Raw genomic sequence first — 20,860 nt, forward strand, 5'->3', positions numbered from 1 at the left:
CTGTCATAATGACTGTAGTGGGCTGATTTTCCAAGCTGGTTCATGCAATACCACTGCAGGCGTTACCATCAACCAAGCAGATGGCAGTGCCAGTTACAAAACATGTGTTTCATCTACACGGTCTTCTGCAGAACATAGTTTCTGATCGTGGGCCTCAGTTCATAGATTCATTCTGGAGAGAGTTCTGTAATATGTTGGGAGTCAAGGTCAGTCTAAGCTCCGGTTTCCACCCTCAGACCAACGGCCAGGTGGAGAGGTTCAACCAGGATCTGAAGACCACCCTACGAGCCATGTGTGATGTCCAAGAACCCCAACACCTGGTCATCTTATCTCCCCTGGGCAGAATATTCACACAACTCTCTCATCAACACCACCGGTTTTTCGCCTTTTCAGGCAGCCTATGGCTACCAACCGCCTCTCTTCCCACACCAGGTCCTGCAGCATTTGTGAGGCATTGTCGTCTTTTGAAGGAGAGCTTCCAACAACGGTTGCTGAGGAACCAAGAGAGGTTTACCACTGTTCCCAACCGCCGCAGGACTGCTGCTCCTGAGTACAAGATGGGAGATCGAGTGTGGCTCTCTTCCACAGACATTCCACTTAAAGGGGGCACTAGGACGCTGATGCCTCGCTACATTGGCCCGTACCCCATCATTGGAATCATCAAGCCTGTGGCAGTCAGGCTTGGTCTTCCCCGCACTCTCAGAGTTCACCTGGCGTTCCACGTCAGCAAACTCAAACCTGCAAAAGACTCTCCTGCGTTTGGGTTCCTTCGGTCACGAGTCGTTACAGTGGCAGCAACTGACCGTCATTTTTGCTTTATGTTTGTTGAAAAATATAGATTTTTGAAAAATGATAAATGCTGATATTTTTGTGCAAAACACTGCGTTATAAATAAAAAAAAAACGTTGGGAATTGATTATATTTTACAGATGATGAGTATGAGTTGCAGATGCCAAGGAAAAAGAAAAAAAGCACAACATAGAAGACAAAAATTATATATAAGTGGCACTTTTGGGTGAGATTTGTTTAATAAAATACGACACCAAGAACAAACATTTCTCAGAGACTGCAGTGCTTCTTCAATGTGCTGTCATTAGCGATGTACACACTTACAGTGCCCTCTAGTGGCTGTTAGTGAACCTATTTATATTAACCCTTGTGCTATCCTGTGGGGTCAAGATGACCATTGATCTGTTATTCCTACCTTGACAAAGGTGGATATAGGTGAAGAGGATTTCATGTAATCCATGTACACCAGTGAATATTACAAATCATTGAGGAAAAAATGTTCAACGCACTGTCTAGTGGGTCTAGATGACCCCACTCCCAATGTTAAAGGGCCTAGGATAGCACAAGGGTTAAACAAAAAACAAAAATTCTTTTACGTCACACCTGACTATGTCATGTCCCCCGGCCAAACTATGAAAAACAAACATGACCTATACTCCAAAAAAATGGGTATGTGCTGTTGTCAGTGTAGTATTCAGTGAAGCAGTCATGCAATTTTAGTTCAAATTCAATATCAGTAGGTCTTTATTCGTTTCCTGGTTTACTTTCGTAACATACGTTTAGATTGCTTGCTGAAAACAGACAACTTCATTTGAAATCACTCTGCCTTTTCAGGCAGGGCTTGTTGTCCTCATTAATAATATGCATGGCCAAATTGCTCTAATGCTTCAATTCTGAGAAGGTGGATGCAGGTCTTTCATTCTTTGTCAAGCTGCGGAGGCAGCTAATGGCTTCACTAATGCACACACACCCATTCCTGAAAGCATCAACAAGACTGCAATGTGTCCAAATGACACAAAATGAAACAACCTGTTAAGAAGGTAAAGAAGTTCATAGTTGGATCAAGAGTTTAATGCTAACAGGTCACTGATGGTACTTTGCTTTTATTGCCTAATCAGAACATTAATAAAAAACATCAAATCAAGTGATCTACATGTTTGATTGTGCACTGTCCTCACTGCAAACATCGTTTGAGCAGTTTTACCCCTGCCACATGCTCAGAAACTCACAAAAATGTGCACGAACCTTGTACCTGGAATAACTGAATTTTGGGAATAGTGAACAACAGCCCCCCTTCAGAACAGATCAAAAAACAGCAGGCGAAAGTGTTACAAAAACGAATAGGATCAAAAAATATCAAAATCAAGCAATGAAACCATAGCACACATGTGTCAGGGATATCCAAAGAAAGTTTTAAAATTGGTATGGGAAAGCTTTGCAAACATTTTCTGGCAAAATGTAAAATATGGCGATTTTGGCATATTCCCACAGTATGGGAAAAGAAAACTTTTTTTCAAGCGATCATCACAAAATTTCAAACAAATGTTACCAGGCTAAGTCTACAACAACACCTGAAATTTTGTTGATCTTTGACCCTGGGACGCGGCCGCCATTTTGAATATTAAAAAAAAAATAAATAAATCACCCATAGCACCTTCTTTATTTTAATTTTAACTTCTCCCAATTTCAATCTATAGCCTCCTAACTCGTCAAGCATCATTGGAAAGGAAAATGTAGGTTTAAATGTTGTAGATTTTAAACAGCGGTCATGTGGCAAATTTGCAAAAGTGGCATTTTTCCTTTGCTTGTACATTTTTTGCCAGAATATTGTGAAAATGTACTAAACAAATCTCTGGCTCAAGCTAAACAAAACAATATGACAAGGGTTGTATGAGTATATTATGAATGTGGGCTTGATTAACAAAAAACCTCTGTTGCAAAGGAAAATATACCTTTACCACCTCCTCTAAAAAATTACATAGACCTTGTCGCGCCCTGGCGACCAAAAATTAAAATGTTCGCGATAGTGATAAACGGGGGGGGGGGGGGGGGGGTTGCAATGTGCAGCTCTGACTAGAGTCAGAGGGAGAGTGAGGGGTGCTTAGCAGATGCTCAGCCAGTGAAGGTGGGTCGAAAGAGGGTGGCGAGGGCAGGTGCGGGCATTGCCTGCAGGCCATGCAACACTGCTGTTGCGGCTTTCATTTTTTTTTCAAACTGCAGACTAAATACAGGTAAGTATAGGTTGGCAGAGCTGGTGATTAATTAGTCAGAGAGTACTTAACATGAGACTAACTCTGTTTTCTGAAAAATTAAGTGAAAAACTTATCATTTTTTGGTACTTTTGTACAAATTACTTAAGAAATTTAAGGAAGTACAATTTAAGGAAGTGTGACTAATACAGAATGTTACAGACTGGGAGCTGTCCCCTTGCAGCTTAACTTGCAGCAGTTTTGACTGAAACTAGACTTCCTATTTTGATAGCTGCCTGTCCGCATGTATGTGTACTTGAATTAAGTTATGAAACCACAACCTTGAGAAAACCTAAAAAAAAACAAGCCTATAAAAAAGCTCAGAGGAGAAGTCTATCTGGGCTATTAACTGCTGATCCTTCCAGCAGTCACAACTGTAGACAGGTTAAAATAAGCTTTGATGATTAACACTCGTCTTTAAATACCATGTAAACCTAATATCTCGACTCAGTAGAGGCCTGTGGAAAATCATATTTAAAGCAGTGATGTATTTTGCAAGTGGATGTTGCTTTTTTGCAGGTTGTGCAGTTATCAGCTAATTGGATGGTCAACTGACTATGTCCTATGAAATACATTGTACCCTTTGGCTAGATACTTAATTGAATGAGTGCTCTGGGTTGCAAAAAAATGTGATTTGCTTTGGATAAGTGTCTTCTAAAATGTAAAACCTTTATTTCTTTCATATCTGTAGAAAGAAAAAAGAAAACATTGGCTTCAGCATTGGTGGATGAAACAGTTCATTACATATCTACAGATCATGTTGAACATAAGATCTTCTGTTGAAACAGAACAAAAAAACCACATCTTTAGTAAAAAGGCTACAGCCTTTTTAATTGTGCAAATCTTGTGTGAAAATTATGTGTGAAGCAGTTCATAAGAACTGGCATGGCTGAAAGCCTCCTTTTGCTACACTTGGATGGTCTTGTGCCAGTGTCAAACAACTTTGCCATTTCCAAGTATAGCAAAATAAAAGAACAGCTTACATTAAATTCTAAATAGAAAATGGCTTTAAAAGAACAACCAAAATTGATATGGGTTGGGAAATTGGAGAAAATTTGTTAGAAAGATTTATATGAACTGTGTAAAATGGCTCAGTTTAAATGAAAAGAAAAGCAGTTTTGTAGTGGACAACTTGATTGTTTTACCCTATTTTTCTTTTAACACATGGGATTCACACAGAAGTCTGATAGTTTTTGCTTTGAAATAATAAAAATAAAGGCAGCTTGCAGCAGGAGCTATGTCTCAAGCGTGTGTTCAGACTGGACACGTTTGATTTGCTTTAAGCGAACCACAGTTCGTTTCCTCCGATAATCTGGAACAAAATTTCTGACAGTATGCCCCCAAGCTGGTCCAGGACCAGTGTTGCGTCCCTCTTCAGAGAGGAGGGAGAAATGTGTAACATAAAGAAAATTATGATAACCGGGCGGGGTTAAAGTTGGCCACACAGCCGTTTATTCGATGACAAATAACACTCATAGGGGACTAAAAGAGAAATAATCAACTCAACACCAAAGGTGCAACAAATAATGGGATAACTTAAATTCTCAGGCTTTATAGCAAGGCACTGAATTACTCAAAATGCAAACAAAAGGACTACAAGAGTAAATGTAACAAAAAGACAAAACCAGAACCAAAGCTAAGGGGGAAACCAGAAGCTTTCACAAGCTAAGGCCAGGCAGACAGCAGGGGCAGGCTGAAGAACGAATTCCCACTCAGGAATGCAGCCGCCCCTGGAGCAGAGGATCCTCGGAGCTTTTAAGCTTTCCTCCAAGCCAGGCGATTGGTAGCAGCCTCAATCAGCTCTGCATAGGGGCGGAGTCAGCAGCTGTGCAGGAGCTGGACTTCTACAGGAGCTGAGAACACATACGCACACACAAGACAAGCAGACAACTACCAGGGGTCGTAACAACCAGGAACCGCTCTCTGACCCAGCTTTCAAGGTCGCCTCGGTTAGTTTCCAGTCTGACTGAGCTTCGGTTTGTCTGAGTTTCCTCAGTCTAAATATGAGGAGAACAACTGAACCAAAATGACAATCGTAACCGAATAGGAACCTAGTAGCCTAGTAGACCCCTCATTGAAATTAAGTTGGATGAATGCAGGCTCATTAAAACAACTTTCAAAGTGATACACATTGCTTCTCACACAGTTTTCCACACAATCTAAATTAGTAACTGCCTGCCGTACCAAAGTAACAAAAATAAGTGTTATACCTGACGTTGAGACAGACGTTCAGAATTGGTCTGTGAAATAAAAAGTTTGAATAAGTGAAATGTCCGGACAAGGATCGCAAAGTAAGCTTTGGTTCAAATCGGGAATGTCCAGTTGACACTAGAAGTCCCACAGCCCAGTCATTTGGCATTAGTTTTGACTAAAAAAACTTATTCGGGTGTGAACATCCTAGTAATTTGGCCCTTCTCATTTCTACCACCAGGGTCAGCCATGTGACAAGGGTAACATCTAGTCATACTTCTCCTGTAAATATGGCAACCACCCTAAACACTGTTCTTCTTTACTGTAAGGAAAGTTTCTCTGTCTTTACCTGAAAAAGTCTGTCTCTTGTAGGGAAGGAAGAGAGAGGTAGAGGATTGACATTTGTGGATATTTTTGTATCCGACTGTTCTGTCTTTACTGGTTACAGTAATAGTTTTCCAATTTTGAGATAACAATGGGAAAACTGACTGAGTGACCCGTCACCGCTGGTGTTTCAAACTGGAAGTACCTGCTGGCTCCAAAAAAACAAAATCTTGTATTGAGAAAAAACAGCTATTACTTAGTCATTCTATTTGTCAGAATAACTCTGACAACTCAGAATAACTCTTACTCTGATACCTTTTACTAACATGTTCTTTCTAAATCATGTTTTTTTCATGATATTTTTTCTTAAGTGCAAGTCATTCAAGTTGTAAACTGGCAATCAGATGCCTCAAAAATAGCTGCATGTGTTTCATTCATTCGAAATGTTTGATTGACAGATTCTCCCGACCCTTTTTTCAAGTGGTAGGGATGTTGACATCAAACAAGGTGTGGAGGTGAACAGGGGTTACATTACACTTTCAATGCTCTTTTTTATGTTGTACAGGGGTTACATTATATTTTCTATACTCTTTTTATTATGCATTTAATGGATTCTATATATGCATGTATATTATATTTCAGAAATATGCTTGTTTCCTGCCTTCAGTAACAGTTTTCTGTTTTCTTTCTGTACCGGAGTGTTTATGGAGCCACTACACCTGCAATGCAGACTAGACAAAAACACACCAGTCTAATGACATGTGTATGTTTTCATTTTGCCTTACTGGATAATAAAAAAAAGCCTTTCTGCCTTGAGGAGAGAGAGAGAAAGAGCGAACAACCACAATGCCTAACAGGTCGTGTTTTTTCATCTCCCCCTTTATGCAAAAAAAGTTTGAAAAATCATACAGACTCTTGTGATTATTTTCACTTCCCAACTGCAATTTTCATTTTTGGATGTCCTGAACAATCCGAATCTGCAAAGGCCGGACGAGATGCCACCAAAGGTCACTTTTGACTGGCAAAAGTAGTTATCATTAACTTGAGCAACTTGGACCTATCACTGCTTATTGAAGTTGTCCAACTTGGCGACATCTGTTATGTGAAAAAATGTTTACTAAATTGGTTTTCCTTCGTTGGACCGTAAACCATTTTCTATGGGTGACACCCCTCTCTTCCTTACTCATAAACTGTCAATGGTCCAAACTACACTGTGCAGGCTGCTGAGGATGCAGATGGTTTGGTTCCTATAAAGTGTGTTTTGAAATCCCCTCCAAGTTTCTAATTAAGAAGACCCTCCGCAGGCCTAGACAACTCAAAGAGCCAGACCACCAATACAGGTCAACCCTCATATGGGTACATGTGACTAAGGCATAAAAGCTATCCTTTGCATACAATTGGGTAAATTAAGAGTAGCCTTAAATATGTAAAACACACATTTGCCACAAAAAGCATGTTTTGTGTAAACAGTGATGCCAGTGTCCCGTCATGTGAAAAAGTGGGGCTTGTTTATGGTGCAATGAGTGAACCCTGATTCCACAAGTCATCTTTTTTTATGCCTCAATTCTTTTCTGTACCAAGGAGAGGAAGTGGTTTGTCTTTGAAGGCCTTTCACTTTCACTGATGTTTGCTCCACATGCTACACTTAAAGGACACTCCATCAGTTGTTTTTTTTCTTTCACTTAAATAAACAAGTAGTCCTTTAAATTGTTCATGAAATGACATCTTCATCAATTTTTAAACAAATTATTTTCCGACAGAACAGTCTGCTTCAGTTTGGCAGACTGTGTTTCAATCCAGAAGATGTAAAACACAGAGACTGAGATTGAAACTGTTTTTTTTTTCTATGCTGCCTAAACTGTTTGTGTATTAAAATAATGTAATAAAGAAATTGCCGAACAGATTAGGGGAACGTTTTTTTTTTTTTTACACATGATGACGAAGAACAGCACATTTCTACCCTTCCCCTCTTCCTTCACAGCATTGTTATTTTTGCAGGTGCATCTGCAGCGATCTATTTTCTCTTCACATCTTTTAATGATTCATGCTTTGGGGTTTCTCGCCCCCTCATTCTAAAAGGATACTGAACAAAGAAAAGTGAGGGAGGGGAGAGACGACTGATCAGAAGAATAACTAAGTGATCAGGAGAGTAAGAACAAAGCGTGGGATCAAAAGCAAAAATGATAAGAAAGAAAGCAATAAAGAAAAATTTAAAGTGGCAGAACAAAGGATTGTGGAGGGAATGATGAAATGTGTTTTTTTAATGGAAGGCATTTGCCAGAAACAGTTGTTAGATTCTGAACTATGTCCAGTCTCTGTGATCTAACTAGAAACAGGATTAAAAAAAAATCTGCATTTATCACATGACATGCATTATTAGTGACTCTTCACATGCAGGGGAATAAAACAAATAACCACCAAATTGTTTTGGAGTATAGGTCTCGTTTTTTTTGCATAGTTTGGCCAGGGGTGCGACTTTTGTTCACTTTTCAGCACATCCTGTCAGGAGCCTTCACAGCGAATCAGCTTGCACTGATTCACACATGTTCGGGAGAGGTTTTATGCCGGATGCCCTTCCTGACACAACCCTGTAATTAACTGGGGGTGGGGACCGGCACAGGGGACCAAGAATTCTGACCCCTTGTTAAGCAGTAGTGTGTAGGCTCTTGCCCAAGAACGCACACTGGATGAAGCTCATCACATATGGGAAACTAACTCTGGTTCCCACGCACCAGTCCAGCACGCAGCTGACTGAGCTTTCCGGCTGCCAGGTGTGACTTATTTTTGATTTTATTAACATACATTTGCTCATATATTTGTTATTTTCCAACTAACAAACACTAAAGGTCACTGTAGCTGTGTGTATCACACACAGAAGAAGAAGCACCCTTCAGTCTGCTCAGCGGGTGGAGTCCAAAACCAACATGGAAGATAATCTCATCGTTCTCCTCCTAAACCTTTTCTTATTTGCATATAGAGACAGTAATTTTTTTTCTTCTTCCACCTTGCACCAATGTGGGACAGCAAGTCATCAAACTGGGTTACAGAGAGACTGAAGTACCACTGAAAGTGCAGTCATTCAGAAGCAGCTCCTGGAATAGAAGGTAAACATTGTCATAAAAAAATAGACTGAATGGTCTCATGAACCCAAACATGGGGACATGGTGACCGATGCTTTTGTAGAGTGCTTCAAAATAAATCAACCAGATCTCTCATCATTATCTGTCTTCCATGCATTCTAAATAAGATATATGCTGAATTTGAATTAAACCCCCCACCTCTCCGGCTTCTCCCTATCCTTCCAATTGTAGGGGCATTTGGCGGTGTCCGAAATAGTTTTTTTAAAGGGAAACCCTTGTGGCAGAGGGCTCTGTATCACACTGCCACGAGGGTAATCCGCGTCACGCTGTGCCGTGGAGGAGAAACACATTTCTTCACGTGGGTGTGCTCTGAAGCACAGAAGTTTACATGTAAATTTAGGTAATGACTTTTTGTTTTAGCATGACTTTTTAAAGTTGTTGTTTTGTAATTTCCAACCGCTGGCAGCTACTCGCTAATGTGGATGATCAGCGACTATTGATGATGTCATAGAGTAGCAGTGACATACATCAAAAGAGGAAGCAGACACGGATTTAATGCATGTCGAAAAAGAGGCAGTGGATGCAAATTTGGAATGCCTCAAAAGAAGCAGCAGACACGAATTTGATGCAATAAAATCAGCAATAAGCTGGAGTTGGTGAATTTGTTCAGATGTGTTGCACTTTGCTTCCAAATATTTGGCTTAAACTTCGGAGCAACTTAAGTGCGTTTTTTTCTTCTTCTTTATTATCCATTTTTTGGCCCCTGCAACTTATAAAATGAACCTTAGCTGGAAAATACTTTACGTCTAAAAATGTGTGAATTTTTTAATATTTAATATATAGATGTATAAATATAAATAAATGGATTTTTTTTGTTTAAAAGGAAAAGTCATTTAGCAGAACTATGACAATATTCCAGACAAAAGTTTTTTGCGATACTTTTTAACATATTACCTCCAAATGTCACTACAACTGACAAAACAATATGTTTATATATCACTTATACATACGATTTCAAGAAATACAGTTCCAAAGTAACACACGATTTTCCAGAGTAAATTATGTATTGTATAATTCGGCCTCAAGCTACTAACAGATAATTCTGGTTCAGCTCCATTGTCATGGACAAGAATTTTGCACAAACAGAAGTTCTCTTGTGTTTTGGTGATGTTAAAATGGATGTTAGCTGCCGATTGAACAATTTCCTTAACCCTTGTGCTATCCTATGGGGTCCAGATGACTCCACCCTTACATTGACGTGTTCTCCCTACCATGACAAAGGTGGATAAAGGTGAAGAGGATTTCATGTAATCCATGGACAACAGTGAAGATCACAAATCATTGAAGAAAAAAGGTTTAGTGCACTGTCTAGTGGGTCTATTTGACCCCACTCCCAATGTTAAAGTGGCTAAGATAGCACACGGATTAATGAATCTTGGGCATAATTTGAATTGCTTCCACACCCCCCTTTTTCCTTCCTATTGCTCCAATTGGAGGAGCATTTGAAACTATAGTGGTGTCTGAAAGTGTTTCTTTTCTAAAGATCATTTCTTCTTAGGATTAACTTTGAAGGATCTTTCACATCAGAAAAACTTACAGCACGAAAAAACCTGCTGCACCTTGTTCTTGACCGTTCGTTAATGTTTTGGGCGGCCGTGGTGTAGCGGTAGGGCGGTCGACCCATGATCATAAGATTGCAGGTTCGATTCCCGCCTTGCACGCCCATGAGTCGAAGTGTCCTTGGGCAAGACACTGAACCCCACCTTGCCTCTGGTGGTAGGCGGGCGTCTGTGTTTGGCAGCGGAGCCGCCACCAGTGTCTGAATGTGTGAGTGAATGTGTGTGTGACTGGGTGAATGGGTCTGTGACTGTAAAGCGCTTTGTCTTTGTAGGAAGAAAGGCGCTATATAAGTATACGCCATAAGTATAAGTATACGCTATTTTAATCCACGTTACATCCGCCTCTAAAAAATTAAAGTCCCACCCCGCTGCCTCGCCGGATTTGACCTGCAAATTTCGGCCAATCAGATCAACCAGAAAGGTTACTGCCCCCAAGTGACAAATACATTACCTGCATGCTGCTCTCAAACCATGCAATTGCGCAGGAGCACGCAGTCAGAGCTTTACACTCATTCAATTCCTGAATACAGTCGCTCAGTCAGGATTGCAACTGTGCAGTTGTAAAATGCAGGGTCGCTCGGTTGGCACTGCGCTTGCGCAGTTGTAATGTTGCTCACTCAGTTCCTGAATACAGATGCTCAGTTATCTTTGAGCTTGTTCAATTAATGGCAGCCATGAAACAGCATAGAAAACGTGGGAGTTTATTTTTGTGTTTCAATTTGGACATACATTTAAAACTGCCTCAGGTACCCCCCCAAGAAGTGCTTGCTATTTTTTTCTTCATTCACACTCAATGAATTTGTGACTGAATTTGCTTTTTTGCATCCTGATCAAGTAAGGAGTAAGAGTTTTATTTTTTTGATCAAGCTTAGCTATAGGTATTTTAGGACTCCAAATTCCTTATGTTACAAACATTTGCTGTAAAATAGAACTGGACTGAGCGACCCCTCCCTTCTGGGGTTCCAAACAGGAAGTATCCGCTGGTTCCAAAAAGCCAAAACTCCACTGTACAGAGAAATAAACAGCGATCACTCAGTCATTATATGTGTCAGAATAACTATTCTTGCTTTCAAACTTTTTTTTTACATGTTCTTGCTAATCTTTTTTTTTAATGCTATTTATTGTTTTATTTCAAGTGATATACTCACTAATCAATAAAAGTATGTAGTGCCTGCTGGCCCCCACCTCGTGTATTTGAAACATTCGACTTCTAACAAGCTCACTCCTGATGTGAGAGCGGTTGTGTGACAGGGTTCCTCTTAGAAGTAGGGAAACAAATCACTCGAAAATAAGTGGACAAAGCCAGCACACTCCAAATTTCAAACAGTGGGATTTTATAGATCCCAAAACAATAATCAAAGAAAGAATTCAACTGGTTCTGGGAGAGCCTGTTGCCACCACTGCAACCAAGACTGCTCTCCCTCAACTGGGAAAAGTTCACCCATTATCAAGGCTTAGCCCCTCCCATAGGCCAATTAACCAAACACTTCCTTAAAACAAATTCCTGCTTTGCAACCTGGAGGATTTATAAACATAACTCCAAAATTACAGATATTTAAACAAAAAAGAGATAGGAACCAATGAAATACAGAAATCGGTTTGAAACAAAATCAATTAGACAGAGAGGTAAACAAAGCAAAAACAAAAAAAACAAACAAGTCTGACATGAAGTCACTTGCTGTTCCCTGTGGATACATATGCTGATGTGTACAATACTCTGGTTTGACTGTTTGTGGAGGGCAACTTAGTTGGTGAGTAAGATTATTTTTATGACCAAGTGTGCACCCTTAGAATTAAACAAAATATGAAATCTGAATGATTTGTTCGCTTGGGTGTGTGCATGTGACAGGTGAAACTATAAACTGCTACTGCTGGTGTTCAGGCGCTGTCCTGCAACCTGTGACGCTACTTCGTCACATCATCCCCCTCCTCTCTGAGGTTGGTGCAGTACGGTAACCTTGAAAGATAGTCAGCCACCAGGTTCATCTTGCCGGATCGGTGATGAACATTGAACCTAAATCGTTGCAGGGACAGGTACCATCGGGTGAGACTTTATCCATGTCAGGGCTCTGTGGTCAGTCTCTGGGTCAAAGTCTCTCCCTAAAAGGTAATACTTTAGCCGTTCCAATGTCCACTTGATGGCGAGGCCTTCTTTCTCTACAGACTACCTTGTTTCCCTTGGAAGCAGTTTTTGACTTAGGTAGAGGACAGGATGTTCTTGTCCTGGTTGTCTAAGGCAGCTCCGAGACCCACTCCGAGACCCAGCTCTGAGATCCACCTGAACCAGGAATTGCTTGTTGGAAGTCCGGGCTTCTGAGGACTGGAGTAGAACATAAACAGGCTTTTAATTTATTGAAGGCTCACTCACATTCCTCAGTCCAACGAAGTGGGTTTTCTGACCTTTAGCTATTAATGCAGTGAGTGGTGCTGTAATTGTAGCAAAGTCTGCCACAAACCGACTGTACCAACCAGCTAGGCCAAAAAAGGACCGGATCTCCTTCTTGGTTTTATTAATGTTGGGCAGCTTCCACCTTGTCCAACTGTGCTCGCACCTCACCTTTTCCAAGCTGGTATCCTAGGTACTGGGTTTCTTGCTTTGCCCACTCACATTTAGAGATGTTCAGGCACAGCATCTTTGACTTTTCCCAGGACCGTCTTCAGGTGTTGGAGATGTTCCTCCCAGCTACTACTGAAGATCACAACATCATCCAGGTATGGTGCACTTAACTCTTTACACACCTGGAGTGCCTTACTCATGAGTCTTTGAAATGTTGCAGGTGCTGCATGCAACCAAAAAGGTATCAAGGAGAACTGGAAGAGACCCGAGGGTGTAGTTAAAAGCATTGGAGGCCTACACAGCTATGAATGAGGAAAAAGCGGACTCATATTTCTGACCTTAAAGCTGCTTTGTTGGAAACCCACAGACAGCAGTTCCGAGTGGTTTAATTGCCAGCAGGTGAAATGTTGTCTCAGATTGATTCGGAGCGATGACTTCTTTCTAAGAAATTCTGGTTCGAACATGGTGCCGTCCATATCTAAAAAAAGTGGTGACTGAATTGACTTAATTTTGTTAGAGCCTCATATAAATTATGTTCCATAAGTGACATCACACTTTTTTGGTCCAGTCTCATAAACATACAATTGTTATAAACTTCAATGGGATAAAAAGAAAAATGTCCATAAACTTTTACAACAAACACAAAGCACCAAACTGCAGTTTATGGTAGATAAACAGAATATGATACAAATAATAGATGGTAAAAGTATTGTTTGAGATTATTGTAATAAAATTCTCCACATCACAGACTTTTTGAGTAGATTTTGTGGCATCATTTAGCAGGACCTAGAATGGTGGACAATGTTTGAGCTGAGCCTGTGGTTCTCGTTTTAGATCATCAACAAACAAATTTAGGCTAACGAACACGCACAAGCAGAAAGTGGGCCAAGCTAAGTCAGGACAAGGGTCATAATTCATTTTCTCAAGAAAAAACCTACAGTTACTGCAGCACATTCTGTCTTTAGTTTGTCCTCTGCAGTGTCTGCCCTCTGATTCTCCTATATCTTTCGTGTCTCATAGTTGTCTTTGGAAAGACTGACCAGACGCGAATTATGTTCATTATATTTATTGTCCAACAGTTTTAACACCAAACATGTTGGTCACTGTCCTTGTCTCACCCTTTCGTATGGCAAATGTTTTGCCCCAAGACAGTCATTGCAAGACAAATGCTTAGAACAAAATATAACTGTTTAAAGCCAGACATTTGGCTGGTGATGCCTAAACAACACATGTTCTTTGAGCTAATGCAACTCTTCGACCGTTTACGCAATCAACGTAAATCTGGTAAATCTGGCGTGGAGAAAAATGCCTTTTCACATCGGCTTTGCACCGATATGCAATTCAATTCTGACCTAAAATGTAGCATAACAGCCAATAGAAGTAGGTTAATTGCGTAAACGGTAGTTAAAAGAATGTCAACACAGAAGCTAAAGCTCCGGTATTGAAGGGTTGATTACAAAGATAACAAAGTAGTTTAGATTTTATTAGAACAATTTTAGCGTGAGCATAAATATGAAAGAAGCCTGAGGGGATAACATATCAGTGTCAACAGTCTTTTTTTAATTTTTTTTAGAAGAAATACAATTTAACTTTAGTTTGACTGGTGTCAGATAATATATAACTTGTGAATCCTATAAAATACTTAGATTAAGTAAACTAAATGATGGACATGTTCTGATTTTGTTTACACAAAAAATGACTTTAAACATGTTATTTAGTTGAAAACCTTAACAAAACCACAGCCAAATGAACAATGTATACATTTTATCATAAATAAGTTGTAATCCCATCTCACTTCTATTAGAAGTGAAAAACCTTTGCATAACCAACATATGCACATTAATGTTCATGCTTGTTTATGTGTAAAACAGAAAAACAAGTTTTTACAGATTGCTTTTCAAATTCCAATAAGAAAGAAAATGTGAAAAAACATCCATCTCCATCTCCAAAAACATCTCCTGCATGGTATGTAAATTCAGGATGAACCGACTACCTCAGTTCTGAATATAAAAATATGAACTGTAAGGGTCTGTTCATTAATATGAATTGTAATAAATAAACAAGCAAGCATTAAAAGTAATGTGTCGTTGAGGCTAACAGTCAACTGTAGACATCTTTCTATCCGAGTTGTCATGTAATTCACACATTGTGACCCTGACTGACATCCCATGCTGCTGTCAACAGACTTACCTGTTAATGGCTGCAAGCAAGCCTTGGGCATTAAGAGGTACATCAAAAGACTTGACAAGACTGACATTCTTCCAGCTAAATGTCAAGTTTGGAGAAGGAAAGGAAAGGAAAAAATAAATAAAAACGATGGCAAGAACCCCAGCCCCCTCCCCCCAACTGTCACAGGACAGACATGCAATGGAATATTATGTCAGTACAATTATAATGTTTCTTTTTCTTTTTTTACATTTTTCTAAAGAAGTTAAACTGAAAATTTGTGTACACACCACTCTCAGCAATCTGCATTCAAGCAACCACTTCCAACATGAATTTGCCAGTGACTTTCAGACCAGCGAGACAGATAGTGCTTCTGACAAATAAAATTCATCTCTTGAGTGTTTTGCTACAGACTTTGTGCATGTCTGTCTTTTTCTAACTCCGTGTTTTCATTTTCAAATCAGATTCTTTTGTAATTAAATGATTCTTGAATATTAATCGTGAGGTATAATAATTTCATTTCAGGATCTAAACAAACCTCTGATGTGCATCTTTGTTACATCACCTCACCATAATTCTTTTAATAAAGATGAGGAAGGAGAAGTGGATACAGACCTAAAGGACAAGTGAGACATACTAGTGTGTGTGTGTGTTTCAGAGCGGGGCACAGGTTTGGACACAGTTTATTTTTTGCCTTTGAAAATGTTCTATGATACACTGAGAATGAAAATGACTTTGCTGTAAGTGCATCCAAGCTTGAGTCTTTTTGACTGAGCTGCTTATTCATTCACAGAACTAGCTTAACCTCCTCTCATGAACCTTGAAATAAATCGCTCCACCAAGTGTAACCAATGTGCTCTCAACTTTCTGAAGGATTATGACTTCTCTGAAAAAGGCTACAGCCAAAGTCTTGTAGGCAGTTCTCTGCAGATGAGCAACTTTTCTTTAGAATCAAATCTTAAAGGAGGTTGTATTCCCAGAGATGATGTCCTAACAAGCTTGAAATTCAGCAACTGCAACATGCTTTGAAATCTCAAGAGACCTGACTGTGAGTAAAACTCTAAAGTTTATGCCTTTCCGCTGGCAAAAAAAAGCTTGCAATCTGATATATTATTAACCACCACTGTGCAATGATAATTTTTTACAATACAAGATTGAAAAGGTGTCACATTGACTGTGAACATGAAGGCCAAGCAATCCCAAAACAAATCAGTCTCCCAAAATAACGGAAAATTTAGCTTACAATCATTAGAAACAAGAACATGTTAAAAACAGCAAAATCACAGCTCCAGTATTGACATTCTTTTAACTACCATAACTCTTCAACTGCTGATGCAAGTGACGCAAATCTAGTGGTTTCTGACAAGTAAATCAGCCTTGCGCTGATATGCAACACTTTACAGTAGCGAAGTGTTTACACAATCAACTTAAATTAAGTGAGTTTTGTCGCAGAGAAAAGCAACTTTTCTCCAAATCAGAACCAGCTGTTTCCTGTTGATCGTGTGAACTGTTGAATTATTGTAGGTCAAAGAGTGTGTGATTTTTAGGTGTCGCCAGTGACCTCTCCGGTGATAACCCTTGTGCTATCCTAGGCACTTTAACGTTGGGAGTTGGGTCATCTAGACCCACTGGACAGTGCGCTGAATTTTTTTCTTCAATGATTTGTGAACCTCACTGGTGTCCATGGATCACATGAAATCTTTCCACCATCCACCTTTGTCATGGTATATATATAAATAAAATATATGTAAATAACACCTCAATGTAAGGGTGAAGTCATCTAAGAGTGTTTTTCAACCTTTTCTGAGCCACGGCACACTTTAACCTTAAAAAAAATCCTGCGGCACACCAGCATCCAAAAATTTAAAAAAAGAAGGAGAAACTCATAGTCTGTATTGATCTACAGCCCCTCCACAATCTCACATGCATTTTTGAGATAATTGTTGCAGAAAAAGCTGGAAACTGCAGCTGTTTTTTTCTAAAAGATTCAATAAAAGTTAAGTTAAAAGATTTAAAAATAGTTTGATGTGTGTTCGTTGGTTTCAAGACGTCTAACGACAGATCTCCTTGTGCCCTGTCACTCTCACAACCCAATGCATCATGGGAGATGTAGTGCATAAAACGGCCGGAGATCGGTTTTCGGAGCTTCATTGTTTTGTTCACTTGTTCCACGGTCTGATACCGGATTCTGTGGAAAGCTACAGCGCAAAAGACGAGCTTTAGCTGGTATTTTTGTTAGAACTGAGCGACTTTACGAGCTAAATCGGGACAAGGAAGTGAAGACTTTAACCACTTCTGATTGGTCAGACTGATGACATGTGATTAAGCCCCTCAAGAATGATTGGTGGAGACAGTCAAAGGGACGGGACTTTTCCCAAATACAGCCGGAGCTGCAGCTGAATCGCGGTACGGTCATTCTTATCAAAATGTCTTTAATAAAATAAAACAAACGCAAAGAAAAAGTATTTTACGATCTTATATATTCCTAACTCCTCAGTGTTTTATCAGGGCCTGTTTGGATGAACACAGAGCTGGAATCCTGGAGATGGGAAATGTTTTTAGATCAGTTAATGAGGGCAATTTTCCACGGCACACTTGACCATCTCCCACGGCACACTAGTGTGCCGCGGCACACTGGTTGAAAAACACTGATCTAAGATAGCACAAGGGTTAAAGGGTGAAAAACATGAGGTCCAGCTTTGAGCAGGCCAGTCGGCTTTGCAACCATGCAGGACACACCCCCAGCAGCAGCAAAAGGTTCCATGCCGAAGGAGCATAAACTACGGGGAGCTCAGGAAATGAGAAGAAAGGCCAAACGGGCATAACAAGATTGTGGCAGCTGCTATGTATGGTAAGAAGGGTACGGCGGGAAACCCATCTAAGCTTCACATTCAACCACTTTAACAGCACAGTTTGAACACTGCCTGGTGTGTAAGTACCCAGCTGGAGACGCTCAGGTGAACGTGTTTCAGGACAGAGTACTGGCCTCTGCTCATCATGTCAGTAGAACTCCGGCCGAAAGATTGAGTGCGGATGGCTGATACTACAGTTACTGCAAAGGATGTTGTACTAGGCCTGTTTTATCCCAACAGGCGTGCATCTACTACCTTTTGCAAACCGGTTTAAATAAAACTTTTACATGCCTGTTTTGTGAGGATTTTTGTAGAGCCTATAATAGCGCGTTCTTGAAGGTGTGTATAGCATATGGTGTTCTCAGGTAGAGACTGGACTGTCTTTACCCAATACTAGTGCATGTCCTCCACAGGCTTGCTGCAAAACGTCAAACTGGTGCAAATCTTGTGAATCTTGCTCCAGGTGTTTTTTTTTTTTTTTTTTTTTAAAGATCTATTCTGATATTTGAAAGACTTGGTGTCATATAATTCTGGCCGTGCACACACCACCATTATTATTTTCTCCTCCGTGATCAATTTTCAAATGGTTGGCACTTCCGTGAATTAAAAGGGATGCCATCCAGACATCGCTACCAAGTCTGAGTCCCTGATTGATCAAACTTCAACTGGTTTTACTGTCATGTTCAATGACAGCAGATTTGAGAGGTGAAGCCATAAAAAGGTTGTAAAAACTTGCATAGTTATGCTTGAAAGTGAGCGTTTTAAATCCTAAAGACTGAGACTTGCATTTATGAACAGACTTTTGGGTGGAAATATGTTAAGTGTTGCTAAATTCAGTATGAACAAAGTGTCATGCTTTCTGGTCCAACAGCAATGTGGATTGAAAATGTCAGTATTTAGTTTGTATTTATTCTTGAATTTGGTTTTCGCTGTCCAAAATTTTTGTTTGATTGAGAATTAAGCAGTTCATGTGTATTTGACGTAGTTTATAAGCAATTAATACATAAATCTTACACAACTGGATAATTTTTGTGCAATGCAGCCGCAAATTTGTGGCCTTCCACGACCATCCTACGTATGTCCACGTATTTCTAACGGACCTTTTACGCATGTACCACCGATATATAACTTTTATATCGTGTATACACTGCACATATCACTTTACGTAAAACTACGTAATTGACACACAAATCACTAATGAATTGCATATAAACAGTGCAATAATCATACACGGTTCATGGTCTACGTTTCATGTGTTTTTTCATGGTTTATTCATACATCTTCCATGGTTTTGACGTGGTTCATTCGGGATCCATCTGTGAAAATTTCCCATAAAGACCGAACTTTTCTCGCTTTATCGACTTGAATTGATAACTCTGTGATTTTGGTGTCTACAAAACAACAAAAAATCTGATGGTTTGTACTTACAATTGTAACAATTTTTTTTTATTGTATGCATATTCTTGTAAGGATTTTCGACCCAAACGTTCTTTAAGAAGTCATCTTTCTATATTTTCAAAACTGCATTTCAGAGTACCATTTTATCACTACCAAATGCACTGCTTAGGGAGTGATAAAACTTAAATGAATCTAGGATGATTCATTTCGCTATTCCACCGAGATAGCTCGGTGGAATAGCGATTGGCATACACATCCAGAGGTTTTAGGTTCGAGTCTGGCGCCACACGTATTCTTTTGCGTGTATTTTTTTCTCCATGTGATATGTATTTTGCTATGTCAAACACTTCTCACAGAAAGCGTCACATCTTGTGTCTTACATTTTTTTTAATCATCATTAACAACATTTTTCTGTTTTACGTTTTTCATCATTATTTCCGCATTGAAGTGTTACAAGGAGCTTTGTTGAAACATATGTCGATATACATCCAGTCCGCCACCAGATGCCGCTGTTCTGTGTGGTTTCGAAGCCCTGGATGGGTGGTTTAATTTTTCTGGCACAATTACATGAACCCCAATGAGGCTTCATGGGACTTCTATTCCCATCTAGTTGTAGGGGTGTAACAATTCATTTAAGCAACAATTCCATTCGATAATTATGGTTGCCGATTTGATTCACTTTTATTTGGCTTCATTTTAAACGATCCGATTCGATCTGATTCACTGATCTAAAATAGATCCAGGACATCTTTACCCAAAAGATTCAACCAGTGTGACTCAGAGATAAATACCTGGGTACTGAACAGTGCAGGTAACCTTTTCCAGATTCTTTTTGCAAGATAATCAAGTGTAAACTAAATGTATACAAACAAACAAGTAATGGCAAATCTATTCACATCAAACTAATACAAACAGAACATTATATCAACATTCTACCACACTGTTTGATCATATGCCTTTGCTAAACTCAATGTGCTTCCACACAGTTTTTGCTGTCATCAAGTGTGTGTTGTCTGTTGTGATGGTACTGTCGAGTCTTTTGGTCTCCCCCAGCTCCTGTCTGACTCGATAGACCATGTTTTCCAAAGGACATGGAATCAACTCAATCACACATCTACTTTGCTTTGCCCTTGTGTTTATTTTGGCAGGTAGCTCTCTGATTTTAGAAGAACATGATAGGTTGAAAACCTTAATAGACTTAAATCAGAATTTCCATTTAACATTTCAAAACTTAACATGTCAAACATCAAAATGCTCATGACATTCAAATTATTACCAACATAAATTAGATTCTTAATTCAATATCAGTCCATACCAGTTGTGTCTTTGGCTTGGTTTCTGGAGCTGGAGTGGAATCAGACCAAACGAAGATGCAGGTGTAAGTTTTTTCAGTAATGAATGAGTTGATTTAGGTGTCTGTTTGATGTTGACATGGGCATATCTGGTCCGGGTGGAGACTGCATGTTTGGCCCGGGTGGAGACTTTCCCAACAGCTAAGATGTTGAACATGACACCTCCCACTGGAGCTCCTGGTTCTTGAACCCAATGGGGTCATACTTTGGCTTCATCTTTATTTGGGTTAGACTTCTGTTCCTCAACTGGTAGGATCACAATGATGCGCCTAACATCTCAATGT

The sequence above is a fragment of the Oryzias latipes genome, chromosome 3, assembly GCF_002234675.1.
Source record: "Oryzias latipes chromosome 3, ASM223467v1".
In the NCBI taxonomy this organism is placed as follows: Eukaryota; Metazoa; Chordata; class Actinopteri; order Beloniformes; family Adrianichthyidae; genus Oryzias; species Oryzias latipes.